General features: G+C 45.3%; 1 protein-coding gene and 1 long non-coding RNA gene across 2 annotated transcripts in view; one reads left to right on the forward strand and one right to left on the reverse strand.

Annotated features, from left to right (window-relative positions):
- The window catches only part of LOC127007598 (uncharacterized), a 221,191-nt gene that overhangs the window by 130,400 nt on the left and 76,884 nt on the right, over positions 1-13,907 (forward strand). The gene's annotated exons all lie outside the window — the stretch shown is intronic.
- LOC127007600 (uncharacterized) lies at positions 7,988-9,768 on the reverse strand. The gene is made up of 2 exons (XR_007760301.1): positions 9,266-9,768; positions 7,988-8,735 (listed from the first exon to the last, which is right to left on the reverse strand). It is a non-coding gene; the product is annotated as an uncharacterized LOC127007600 (long non-coding RNA).

Raw genomic sequence — 13,907 nt, forward strand, 5'->3', positions numbered from 1 at the left:
CTCTCTCTCTCTCTCTCTCTCTCTCTCTCTCTCTCTCTCTCTCTCTCTCTCTCATGTAGCTTCGTAACTATAATGAATGAAAGGCATGCATTAATTGTAGTGGCGTTATATACTCTTTCTAATACTGATAGGCATCCTTTAAATAAAGTTGAGAGTAGGGTAACGTGTTACTTACATAGCCTAATTACCTCCGTAACTATTGGTAGCGTAGTGGTTTGGTGGTTTATGGTGTACGTTTTCGTAGGGCTATTGTATAGCATGTACCTACTGATAAAAGTAATGGTGCTCTTATCGCCAAATTATAGTGGTGCTATTAATTTTATTGTCAGGGAAGAGCTGAAAGTATGGTAACGGGAAGAATTGCGAAACAACAAAAACAAACGAGAGAGAAACAAATACAAGCGAGCAATCGTTCTACCATCACTCATGGTAGTCATCATTTACAACCTCACCCTACTCTCACATGTCAATACGTCCACGGCCCAGATGTTAATAACTAAGCACAAAATTAAAGTCCCAGTATCACATCAAGCATGCCTTAATTGAAAAAAAAAATCATTCTCGAGTATGTATGTATCTTCCAGAGAGAGAGAGAGAGAGAGAGAGAGAGAGAGAGATTGAGGGAGAAGGGAGGAGGCGGGAGATGGAGGGAAGAGGAACAAGGTGGGCGGAGCCTCTGGTAGTTGTGTTCGTATCTTTGCCTGACACTGATGACTTTACCCTCTTGGTATAGGGACAAGTGCCTTTATTCTCTACTTGTGGCGGTTGGCGATACCCTTCAAAATTAAGGCAGTGTGTGAAATACACTGTCGCAAAATCTCGTACCGATACGATTGTTCGTTACGATATTATTCCCAAAAAACGAGGCCGCACAGCCTCTGAAATCCTTAGTAGATTAGGAGAAACAGGAAAAAAAAAGATAAAATGGGCGACAGCAAGTCTACGATCTTTTTGGAGATGCGGTTGCCGAGTGGTCAGTTTGCGGACGTGGTGAACCCGTGGACCTAGCTTCGAGTTCCACCGAAACACGCTGATTTTTCAAACCATCGATAAGTGGCGGAAGATTACCCACGTGCTGCCTAGATGTCCAATTAAACTTCGGACCAGAGGGGCATCGGGGACCAGCATGAACCAAGCAAGAGTTATATATCACAGCAGCCACTATAAATAAAGTTCGCCTGCGCCAGTAACGTGCTGGGGTCGCCCAAGAAACCCCTCAAGACATTCTTCCGGCGCTATGGGCAGCACCTAAATAATGAAAAGGTTACCCCCTCTATTGGCAATGACAGGCACTGCTTGCACTCAGAGCATATCCGAGCGCCTTGCTATGCACATTCCGTTCCCTCCTGATGCAGCAAATAAATATGATCGTTCAATTTGATTTTGAAAGTTGATGGTTTTCACACTTACTACTTCCGAAGGAGGGCTATTCGATTGACGGATGTCTCGGTTTGTGAAAAAAAAATCTCCCAACATCTATATTACATCACCCTAGACTGTCGTTACCAGCTACTTCACGGGTAAAATTGGAGCAAAAAAAATAACGAGGTGATCGATGTTACCGAACGTCTTTAAGTATTTGAAGATGTGTTCAAAGTTCGAGAGCGTCACTTGTCCGACTCGTTTTTTAACATTTGGACTTAAGTGCTGGCAGGCTTTCTTGATGGGTCATACTGGTGGCTCGAACAACGCCACCTTGCTTGGCTCATGCTTCTGCTCTCCCCCCCCCCGGGGGGGCTCATCTCCCATCCTCTTCAGATAGTTTATCTAGAGTAAGGGTTGATAGGTGGCTATCAGGATAGCATGTGTCAGTAGCGGCGGGCGGGAATCGACGGTTTTTCCATTACACCGCGCCCGCACACTGACCACTTAGCCACTGCCTCCCCGATAGGCTGAGTCGCTCAAGTCTTTCTGTATACGGTTGAGCCGGTAAGGTAAATATCCTTATCATAGTGTGTCGCTGAAACATCTCCTTCAGTTCAATGTCTATATTGTAATAAGGGGACTAAAAACGGACTGCATATCTCAGGTTTGAATTTGCCATTGACTACTATAAAGATAGCATTACTCCCGGCGGTTTGCACTCGGTGTTCTACAATTTAAACCAGAGCAATGGCTTTGTTATATGCTTTTTAACAGTGGTTTGTATATTCCAGGTCACTGCTGATAGTGACCCTAAGATCCGATTTCTTCTATATCACCTCCAGAGGATTCCCATTCATATTGTATGCATGGTTACTATTTCTTGCCCTAAATTTTACACGTCATGGTTAAAGGACATTTTTAATTTTTCAGGCCACTGGATAATCTAATCCAGTCCTTTTTGGATGATATAGCTATCGGGTGTGGTAAGGGCCTTTCCCCCATTTTTTTTTTTTCGGTGCTGCCTCCGGTAGACTCTTATAGGGGACCTCTTGGATGACGCCAGGTAGTTAGCAGCGTAGGCGAATATTATATCTATAGTGGCTGCCTTGATGTCTAAACTCTTGCTTGGCCCATGCTGACCCCATTGCTCCACCTCAACGAAATCACTGAAGTAAGGGTGTATAGGAAATCCGAGCAGCACTCCTAAACTCGACGATGGATAAAAATTCACAGCATCCTTCAACGGAACTCGAACCTAGGTTGTCGGGCTCACCACGCACGCACGCTGACCAAACGGCCACCGCCTCCCCTGGTGTTATCATAAAATTTTGATAGGGAGGATTTCAGTCTTTTTTCTTAGTCGTTATTGTATATGATAAACAATGTGAGCCCTAGTACAGTACAGCATCATCAGCAAAAACAAGGCAGTGACCTTAACGTTACCGACCGATGCTTTACGGCTGGTTTGATCAACTTTGACTAATACCCACTCCATGCAACTGTTGAAAAGTAGTGGGAGAAAGACGCACACATGCCTCACTCTTGAATTAAAGAGGGAAAAGCCAAAAACGCCTCCCCCACACTTACCAGCACTCTCAGTCACAGATTAACGGTCAATCATCAGGTCATTAATTCTTGCAGGAATCCCATTGATTCGCAGAATATCCCAGGGTGTTTCACGATGCACTGAGTGAAATTGCCTTCTTAAGATCAACATGGAATGTGAATAGCCCCAACAACAGTGAACTTCATTTTGCTTGAAATACTCTGCCCTGACTAGTTGTAAGAATAACCCCTACTACTTATCTCTCCAATGCCAGATCTTTTCGTCTCAGAGAAGCCCACTATGTCCACTCTGAACATTTTGAATTCCACTGACAGACTGGGTAATGGATGATCCTTTGAGAGGCTCATGATGTTCCAGGCATCCACACGGAGAGTACGCCAAAGGGTAACCCCGAGCCGGGCTCGGTTTGCCGCATCTGCACTACCCTGTCTGTTCTCAGGAAAAGAGGGTCTGTGTGTCTGGTAGGGCAAGGATCTCCTCTGCATTGAGTTCACCTGTTGAAAGTACTGGATGCCAAATAAAATTAAGGGGAACCATTAATTCCTAGTTGTAGTAGAACTGAGACTGAGACTTAGTATCAATGATAAAAAAAAAATATATCTACGTTACTTGTTTGTGCCTATTGTATCCGTGTGGGGTATTTACTCTAAAGGGATTACATAAGAAGGAATAAGGTTATATATTCTATTCATTCGGCGAAGGAAACTTTGCCCCACCAAAAATTACATTCAGGTATATGCAGTTACAGAGTGCACGCGTAATTAAAATACAACACGCACAACACGATTGAGTACTAAACACTAAGAAAAAGTTGGAGTACGAGCAGGAGGAGTGAGAGGAGGAAGATGATATGAAGAAAAACTAACTGGGATCATATGCCAGGGGGAGCGTCCCTTCACTCAATCCCCAGTTCGGAGCAGTTCCACACTCGACGGTCCTTCCGAGTAAGCACACACCCAGTTACCCTCCCCATTTTACGTGAGTCACTTCTGGCAGGATCGATCAACTTGCTCCAGCCACGGGTTGCGTGGGCGTCTTCTTGGTCTCCTCCACTCAGGGCTGTCTTGCACAGAAAATTAAAAAAAAACGAGCAAAATCGACGTCCGGGAAGCGTTTTACGTGTCTATACAAGTTAGAGTTGGAGTTCATATACTAAGCTAGTAACAGGTTCGATTAAGTTTCAGAAAGTAGTTGATGGTTCGGCACGAAATCTTCCCATCTCTATCCCTTGTTCTTGAAGCCACTTCGTAACAAAGGTAACGGCACACATCTTCAAGTCGATATTTCGTGTCTGTCTCACAGCCTTACAGTAAGACAGGGAGCCCAAGTGATTTATATATTCAAATCTTTGTCCGCCTGTAAATATATCCATTGCGCTTTGTACTCGTGAGTGAGTCCAGAACACCGTGAACAGGCCAATCCGTCGAATGACGTCGAATGTAAGACACCATTGCTATGCGCTAAGCTAACAAGGTATAAAGGACTTTCGGTGACATCAATCTCCTCACCACACGCATGAACAAACTGAACTTTGTCATACAGTAAGCCTCCAAACGAATGAACCATCGTTTTAGTCCAGGAAACCTTTAGTCTTATTGGCTTCGCCTTCTCGTTTTGCACATCTATAGCCATCACCAATAAATCCAGTGATTCCACGAGTAGTACAGCATCAGCAGCAAACACAGGTCAGTGCCCTTAGTATTGATCAACAACTCTGCTTAATACCAATCTATACAAGTGATGGAATGTGGTGCACCAATGACCCCGCCTGCCTCATTCCGAAAGTGACAGAGAAGTGTGGAGTGTGGGAGAGTCGTTTTCGAAAACGACTCTCCCACACTTAACAGCACTCTCAGTCCCAGATTAAAAGTCAGTCACCAGAATCACACAGATCCGCAGAATGTCCCAAAGTGCATCACGATGCACGGAATCAAATGCCTTCTGAGATCGACACAGGTTGCGAGTAGCCCCTGATGAAGTTTAAGACGGCGTTTCACAAGGACACGAAGTGCTAGGATTCGGTAACTTGTTGACTTTCCGGGCGTGTCCCGTTAATGATCAGGTCCCTGTAAGTTTGGCAGAACAAATCGAATTTGCATCAGCAGTACATGAGCGAGCATTTTGAGTGGCACACTGGCTAATAAAATGACACGGTAATTATTGCTGTCCTGTCAGTCCCTTTTATTTTCCTTAATAGCGACAACCAACCCTCTTTTGCAGTCAGAAGGAATGGCAGTGGACCGTCACATGACAGACAGCAACCCATGGATCATGGCTTTGTAGCGGCAGCCTAGGCCGCTACTATGAAAACCAAACATTGCTGTCTGTGTGTTTTCTAGGCAGGAAACGTAATAGCTGGTATTACGCCGTATGGGTCCGCTAAGGCCGCCTGTATTGGTTAAAAGGGTTAAAAGAAACAACTTCTAACTTGGTGGTGACTCCGTTGACGGACAAATTTATTTTCGAGAATATACATGTTTTTGAGAACGGCGAATTAGTATGTACAGAAGTTGATGTACAATATTATTTACAATTATGCTATACAGGTGTTTTTATACATATTAGTAACTTTGCTATAATTTTAGCAATGACTAAGTATACGTACATATGTGATGTAGTGACTTGATATGATGAGATAAGGAGAATGAGAAATGGTGTGTGTGGACATGAAGGCAGACTGAAGAAAAAGGTTCAGAAAGAGAAAACGGAGAGTTGAACGGTAGACTGAAGAATTGAAGGTAGAGTGAACGAGAAGATTTAGAGGGTCACTACAGCTTCACCTCCGGCTTTTAGCATCTCCGGACTGATATTTCTGATCCCAGATGCATTTCCACTCTTCAGCTTCCTTAGTTTCTCCCACATCTGCAAGAGAGGGATGAATTTCGTTTATTGGTATATCAACAGACGCAACCTGCAAACCATCCATAGGGAGCTGCAAGCTTGAAGGCTCTGCTGTGTACAGCTGCCAAAAGTACTTGGCACAAGAAGCCTGGAACTCATCAGTATCTAATAATGTACGGCCATTTGACGTTCGGAAGTACTCGTCTCATGAAATGTGGATATATTGGTAAGCTTTTACAGATCTCGAAAAGTAGGTCTACGGTCGTTTGAACTGATATACTCTGCGAGACCTATGACATACCTTTCAGCCTGGCCGCACAGCTCTTCTCCATATTCGCCAGTATCTCTAAATAGTCAACTCCACTCCTAAACCTTAAACGTTCTCCAGTGCACTCCTCGGCAGCAGTGAGAGTTTCAAATTGAAAGTTATCTCACAACTCCACATGGTCCTCCAAAGTACCAAGCACCTTAAACAGATTTGAGACCGTCAGTGTATACTCTGAGCCAGGGATGGAGTGAATAGAAGAGTTGTGCATTCGAATGTATTCATGAATACATTCTTGATTACTTTTCATTGAAAAATACCTTCTTGACGTAACTAGGTATATCACTCTTCTAAAGCTGTGAAACGGTAAAATAAACTCATGAATATGTACTTTACACGGCCATTATACGTCCGCCCAAGAGGCTAGAGTTTTAAGGAACTACGGCTGTCATTTCCGATAACAAATTTTGAATTATTTGTCAGGTTACTCATAGAGTACGTATACTTTTCCCTTCTATTCGAATACGAATAAGGATACTTTGATATCTGTCAATAATTATTCGAATACTAAAACGAATACATCCAAGTGCGGTATTCGAATGTATTCGAATACGAATACCGAATATGAATACTCCATTCCCGTTCTGAGCAAACGTCCGATCCCTTAATATCTTATGATTACACCCCTGAGGATTGCATTTCGAGATTTTCTTGAACCTGATGCATATCCTCAGTTCTACAACAACAAGTCTGTAGTTGGTCGAAAAGAACTCATCACTCCGGAAAATATTACAAATCTGAGGGATCCCCCAACGAGTACTATGGATCTCCTTTGCCACACCACCAGCATTGGTGTACCATATCAAGTATACCATAGCATCTGTGGCACTAGTTATATTGAAATCACCAAAGACAATGATTGTGTCACGTGGGGGGCATTAGTTGATTGCAGAGTCCAGCTTGGTACAGCATATATCTTTTTTCCCATATTCACACTTCTCTGTATACAACAATATGATATGAAGCCATGGGGAAGAACACATAACTTGTACCCAACTTTCTCTGTGCACGTAGCTGCATTGGAGTCGCTCAAGACAATGAGTGTGTCGTGTGGGGGGCAGTTGCCAATAATATTTATAAAGTTGGGCTTTTTTTTTAAGGTGCCCCATTTTTAGGGTGCCCATTCGACGATCCCTCCATCAAGCTTGGCAAAAACTGCGCTAAGTCGTCATTTTTTGTATGAGGCCATGTAAAAAAAAGTAGATCACCCACCCCTCTTATATCTTACATTTACCGAGTTAAAAAAAGAAAAAAAAGTATGCAAGATATTAAAAAAAAATATCACAAAGTAAACCTAAAAACGAAAACGAAGACATATGCAATTGATACAAAAATAATACAAAAAAAAAATGTCAAGCCACGGAACAATCTGTCACCCCTTTACCTAGCTGCCTTTTTTAACACACACACACACACACACACACACACACACACACACACACACACTCCCACCCGCCCTCCCTCCCTCCCCCCACAAGACCCACAAGACACCACAATATTCTCGTCCCAGTCAGAGCTCGCACGGACAGATACTGGCTTAGCACAATACCGGCACTTGTAAAGGCCATAAATACGTCCATGATCACATGACCCCTCCACCCCAACACACACACACACACACACACACACACACCAACCACCCTTCCTCACTTCCCCTATTTTTTTTTATTTATTTATTTTTTTTTTTTTACGTCGCGGTGGGGCCTGATGGTCGGCCCAAGGCTTCTTCCCGGTGGGTCTTGATGGTCGGCCCAGCCCGTTCTGGCGTAGGCGAGTGTTTATAGTGGCGCCATCTTGCATTGGCTCATGCTGCCCTCCCGGAGCTCATCTTTAATCCTAGAATCTAGAGTCCGGGTTGATAGGTGGTCTTCTGGACAGCATGTGGGTAGTTTTAAGCCACTCGGCGGCGGCTGAAAAATCCCAGCTTGGTGGCACCGGGCGGGGATTGAACTCGCGTCCTCCTGAACGCGGTGGTGTTGCTCTGTCGATTCAGCCACCGCCTCCCCTAACTCATCCCCATTACTCATCACTGTCATGATTTCATTGTTCAAGGAATAGCCCGTGGAAAAATACCGCGGGAGTCCCCGCCATTTTGATTGAGAGAGCGGGAAGTAGTCACAGATCAGGCGGGAAAACCAGGCAGGCGGGAAACAGGACCTTATTCAAATCATTTCGTTATTACTGCCAAAGCTGAGCTATGTGTGGGATGCATGACCCACAAATACCTAGTGCATGTGTTAGGTTATTAATAAATAACAATAGTTATTTATTATATATTAGTGTAAGTGTTACACAGAAAGCGATATGTCAGTATGGCGAGAGCTGGCATCTTGACCGCGGCCGGGGCGCGGAGCATTGTGGGTCCCGCCACCATCTTCCAGCCATCTCCCGCCCAGACTTCACCGCGAGCAGACGTCCCTCACCAGCCTCCCGTACCACGTGTCCATCGTGGTGGTTTTCCTGTCTTTGTAGTATCCACAAGTCCAGAGTGATTGTGTGCTGCAAGGCGAGGGAAGCCGTTGGAAGGTAAGGAGGGCACGGCGTGTTGCAGAGAGGAACGAGAGAGGACTGAAGAAGTGTAGTGCGGCGACGGCCTGATGAACGAGCCTCCCATAACCCACTTAGCCAGTGGGGTACCTCTTTGGCCGACTCAGTAAGGAGTGGCTCTCCCGTCAGGCTGGTCGCGGGTTCAATCCCAGGCAGCCGGGGAATACCCTCTCCTTGTTGTGATTAATTTTTCGTGTGTTTCGATACACGCAGAGGACGTGTGGGACCGAGAGAGTAATAGAGAAAAGAGAATAGAAAATCTCGTCATTAAACTGGTGGCATAGAGGTGGGCATCCTATCCTGCGGTTCTGTTGAGTGGGGTACCTCTTTGGCCGACTCGGTAAGGAGTGGCTCTCCCGTCACGCTGGTCGCGGGTTCAATCCCAGGCAGCCGGGGAATACCCTCTCCTTGTTGTGATTAATTTCTAGTGTGTTTCGATACACGCAAAGGACGTGTGGGACCGAGAGAGTAATAGAAAAAAGAGAACAGAAAATCTCGTCATTAAACTGGTGGCATAGCGGTGGGCATCCTATCCTGCGGGTAACAGGTAGGATGGCCCATGTAGTGCGGCGACGGCCTGATGAACGAGCCTCCCATAACCTACTTAGCCAGTGGGGTACCTCTTTGGCCGACTCGGTAAGGAGTGGCTCTCCCGTCACGCTGGTCGCGGGTTCAATCCCAGGCAGCCGGGGAATACCCTCTCCTTGTTGTGATTAATTTCTCGTGTGTTTCGATACACGCAGAGGACGTGTGGGACCGAGAGAGTAATAGAAAAAAGAGAATAGAAAATCTCGTCATTAAAGAAGGACTCCAGGGCTCCAGACCACGAGGTAGATAAGGTGTGGCTTGGCTTCTGCCACCTACAGTTAAGTATTCTATTTGCCTAGGATGTTTTAAGGTAGATAGCTAGGTTGCTGTGTGCCTGGTATTAATTAATTATTTCTTAATTTCCAGCGAGTTTCTTTGTTGCTTACATAAACTTAAGAGCAGGTTCCCCTGGCCTTTGCTTAACCTATGAGAGATGTGACTGGTCAAAAGTAAATATAATAAGTGACTAGGAAGGGCTGTGAGTCTGATAACTCAATTTTCAGATATTTTATTTTTTATTTTTTATTGCTGAGAATTTACGGGATTTTTGGAAGTCCAGACCTTTCAAGAACCCCACATAAAATGGCGCCCGAACAGGGCCTGACCTCACACTCCATAGGAAAGTATTGGCTGTTAGGCTCGAAGTATTTATCTCGCAAGATGTCTGTATCACAGTGGAAAATGGAAGCGGAAGAGTTAGGGTACAATGCTAAAGAAGCCAGAAAATATATAATCAAAGAGCATGAGAAAGCGTGAGAAAGAGAAAAGGATCAATACCAGCTAGAATTACGGAAACTAGAAGTTGAGAGAGAGAGAGAAAAGGAGGCCCATGCAATAAAAATGGCCGAGCTAGCGGCAAATAATGGGAATGGTAGTAACTCTCAGAATAATAAAGTAGTTTCTCCAAAGCTAAAGCTTAATCATTTCAAAGATGGTGACAAGATAGAAATATTTATAGCGCGTTTTGAGGAAGCCGCTAACTTAATGCAGTATGATGAGGTCACCAAACGTGTGCAATTCATGAGTCTTTTTGAAGGTAAAGCTTTGGAGGTGATTCATAGATTGGATGATAATTCTCGTGAGTATAAAGATATGAAGGAGGCATTATTGGCAGCTTATGGAATGTCCATTGATGATTTTAAGTATCAGTTCTCCTCTGCCTCCATAAATGACGATGAGACAGCAATTCAATTTGCTGCTCGCCCCAAGGGGTACTTAGATTAATGGCTCAAGAAAGACGGTGCTGAGGAGACAGTTGAAGGTGTGAAGGACCTAATATTGCGTGCGCAGTACGAAAAATCCTGTCCAGATGAATTAGTCACGAGGCTCAAAATAGACAAGGTGAGAAAATTGGAAGTTATGAAGGAAATGGCTAATTCCTATTTTGAGGCCTGCGGTAGGACGAAAAGGTCTGTAGTCAAAAGCAATAACATGCCGACTGAAGTCCCTAGAAAGATTGGTTCAGGCGTCGCCACCCACCATGGTGCGATCAGCCGCCCGTGGCCCTCAGCCAAAAGTAACCAACATTATGCACCGCGTCCGAAGACTGGAAGTTATGGGTCGCGACCGTATCAGGGTAATAAGTGGCACAAAAATGCTGCAGTAAGACAAGAAAGTGCTACGCAGCATGGTAATTATGGTAGAAATCAGGGTTCGCCACCACCTGTGCCGTCCGTGAACGACCAGTCTCGCGATGAGGCGCAGAATCCATGACTAGTGGCCGGAACCGCCACAAATCAGTAAGATGAGCGGTTGAATTTGAGTAAAGGTTGGGTAGGAGACCGAGAGGTTACGGTGAAGAGGGATAGTGGTTCTACCATTTGTACACTGAGGCACAGCTTAGCTAGGAGCCATGAATTCACAGGCAAACGTAGAAAAATATGGCTGTTGAATAGCGCGCCAGTGATAGCTCCTGAAGTCAAGATAAAAGTCAAGTCACCCTATTACACAGACTGGATCATGGCGGTGCCACTCGAACCACCGCTCTATGATTTAGTGATTGGCAACATTCCCGGAGCTACTAACGGGGTAGGTAAAAATGCCGTCATTCAAACACCTAACGCGGTGTTGGATCCAGAGGATTTTGGAGAAAGGGAAAGGGTACAAGGAGAAGGTGAGCCTCAGATTAGTGCAGCAGTAGTGACCCGAGCAGCTGCTAAGCGTAAGAGTACTGTTAGGCCTCTCATGGTTACATCTCTTGGAGATCTAACTAACAGCGAGGACGTAAGGAAGGAGGTGGAGAGAGACGACACCCTGCACGGCGTACGCAAACGTTTTCAGGAGAACAGTATCATTCAGTTGAACGACAACCGCGTCAGTTTTATCAAGCAGCGTGGCTTGATTTATAGGCAGATTATCTCTCCCTCGGGTAAAAAGAAATTGCAGTTAGTTGTGCCTACGAGATACAGAGAGGCTGTTCTCAAGTTAGGTCACAGTACTACTCTAGGCGGTCACATGGGAAGAACCAAGACACTCGCTCGCGTACAAGCACATTTTTATTGGCCAGGGATAGGTCAGGAGGTAGCTAGATTCGTGAGGTCGTGCGATGTGTGTCAAAAGACTATAGATAGGGGTAGGGTAAAGCCTGCTCCCTTACAGCCACTGCCCATTATTGACTCTCCCTTTGAAAGAGTAGCGGTACATTTGGTGAGACCAATCGAGCCCCGAGCCAGCGATGGCTCCCGGTATATTCTTACGCTTGTAGATTTTGCCACGCGTTGGGCAGAAGCAGTGCCGCTGAAGAATATTGAAACGCAAACTGTGGCTGAAGCTCTCATGACTAGATTTTGCCTAGTAGGTATACCCAGACAAATACTGAGTGATCGAGGCACTCAATTCACCTCAGGGATGATGGAGGAAGTAGTACGTCTGCTAGCGTGCAAAGGGTTACTTACCACGCCCTACCATCCCATGGGGAATGGACTGTGTGAACGTTTTAACGGCACACTTAAGAAAATGCTTAAACGCATGGCTGCCGAACAACCCAAGGAATGGCCTAGGTACCTGGCTCCTTTGTTGTTCGCGTACAGAGAAGCGCCACAGAGCTCCACCAGGTTCTCCCCGTTTGAGCTAATGTATGGTAGGTCGGTTAGAGGTCCGCTTCAGTTACTGAGAGAGCTGTGGGATGACAATGTACCGGACCAGGAGGTCAAGACCACATACCAGTACGTGTTAGATTTAGGTGACAGACTGAGAGAGACCTGTAACATTCTAAGGAGGAGTTACTCATAGCAAAACAAGTACAGAAAAGTTACTACGACAGGAAGGCAAAGTTGCGTAAGCTCAGTGTAGGAGAACAGTGCCTAGTTTTGCTTCCCACAGCGAGCAACAAGCTGTTAGCTCAGTGGAAGGGACCTTACGAGGTTCAGGAGAAGGTTAATGACCTTAATTATATTCTCCTGGTTGACGGATACCCAAAACGGTCCCATATCAACATGTTGAAACAATAGATGTAGTCGCAGGTTGCTTGCGAGAAAGTGAGTATGATGATGAGAAGGTGAGGTGTCGAGTTAGTTAACGCTCACTATTCTCAACCTCAGACCGTAGATGCGGGAGCTGCAGTAGTAATACAGGATGATGAGAACGGCGAGGCTCCCCTCACTGTCTTCTCTAGACAGACAGAGTCAGTGCATGACGTGACGCTGGGAGGAAAGTTAACCCCAGAGGAGAGGGAACAATTAGCATCGTTGCTAGAGCGTCTGGTAGCAGTGTAAGATGATCAAGGTGGACAGGTTAGGTGGCTCGGAGACTTTATATTCGGATCTTGGGACCTTAAGATTTAGCTGAGTCGAGGAACCAAGTGACGAAAGTGTGCAGATTAGGTGGCTTTCGAGGATGGTTGAGGGAGAGTTTGCGGCATGCTTAAAATTTAAGTTGCATGGTATGGTGCATGGTGTGATAATGTAAGAAAAATTTTACACCTACCTACAGCTACTCCACATCTGTCCCACCTACACTATGTATACATACATAACACCACTTACATATTGTGAATAAATGTGGCGAAGTTCGCCAAGCCTGCTCTAAAAGGTACTAGCGCCTCGCTATGGAGTTTTCCCTCTAGTTTGAGTAGTAACGTAAATGTTGAGGTTTTTCACTCACAGGCGAACCGTCAATTACCTGAGCAGAGGTTAACTGACATACACCACAGTATGAGAGATTGTGTGAAAAAGTGAGAAAGTACTGTCAGGAACATGCTAATCTGTAGGTGCAGGTGTAGGGTACCAGTGTTGGCAGCTTATCACGTTAAAAAAAAATGTTCTCTGAAGACAAAAGTTTTCTTAAAGGGGGGGCGAAATGTCATGATTTCATTGTTCAAGGAATAGCCCGTGGAAAAATACCGCGGGAGTCCCCGCCATTTTGATTGAGAGAGCGGGAAGTAGTCACATATCAGGCGGGAAAACCAGGCAGGCGGGAAACAGGACCTTATTCAAATCATTTCGTTATTACTGCCAAAGCTGAGCTATGTGTGGGATGCATGACCCACTAATACCTAGTGCATGTGTTAGGTTATTAATAAATAACAATCCATAGCCGTAGGGCGTTTAGTGTAAGTGTTACACAGAAAACGAGATGTCAGTATGGCGAGAGCTGGCATCTTGACCGTGGCCGCGGGGGGCGGAGCATTGTGGGTCCCGCCGCCTTCTTCCAGCCATCTCCCGCCCAGACTTCACC

The sequence above is a fragment of the Eriocheir sinensis genome, chromosome 36 (assembly GCF_024679095.1).
Source record: "Eriocheir sinensis breed Jianghai 21 chromosome 36, ASM2467909v1, whole genome shotgun sequence".
Classification (NCBI taxonomy): domain Eukaryota; kingdom Metazoa; phylum Arthropoda; class Malacostraca; order Decapoda; family Varunidae; genus Eriocheir; species Eriocheir sinensis.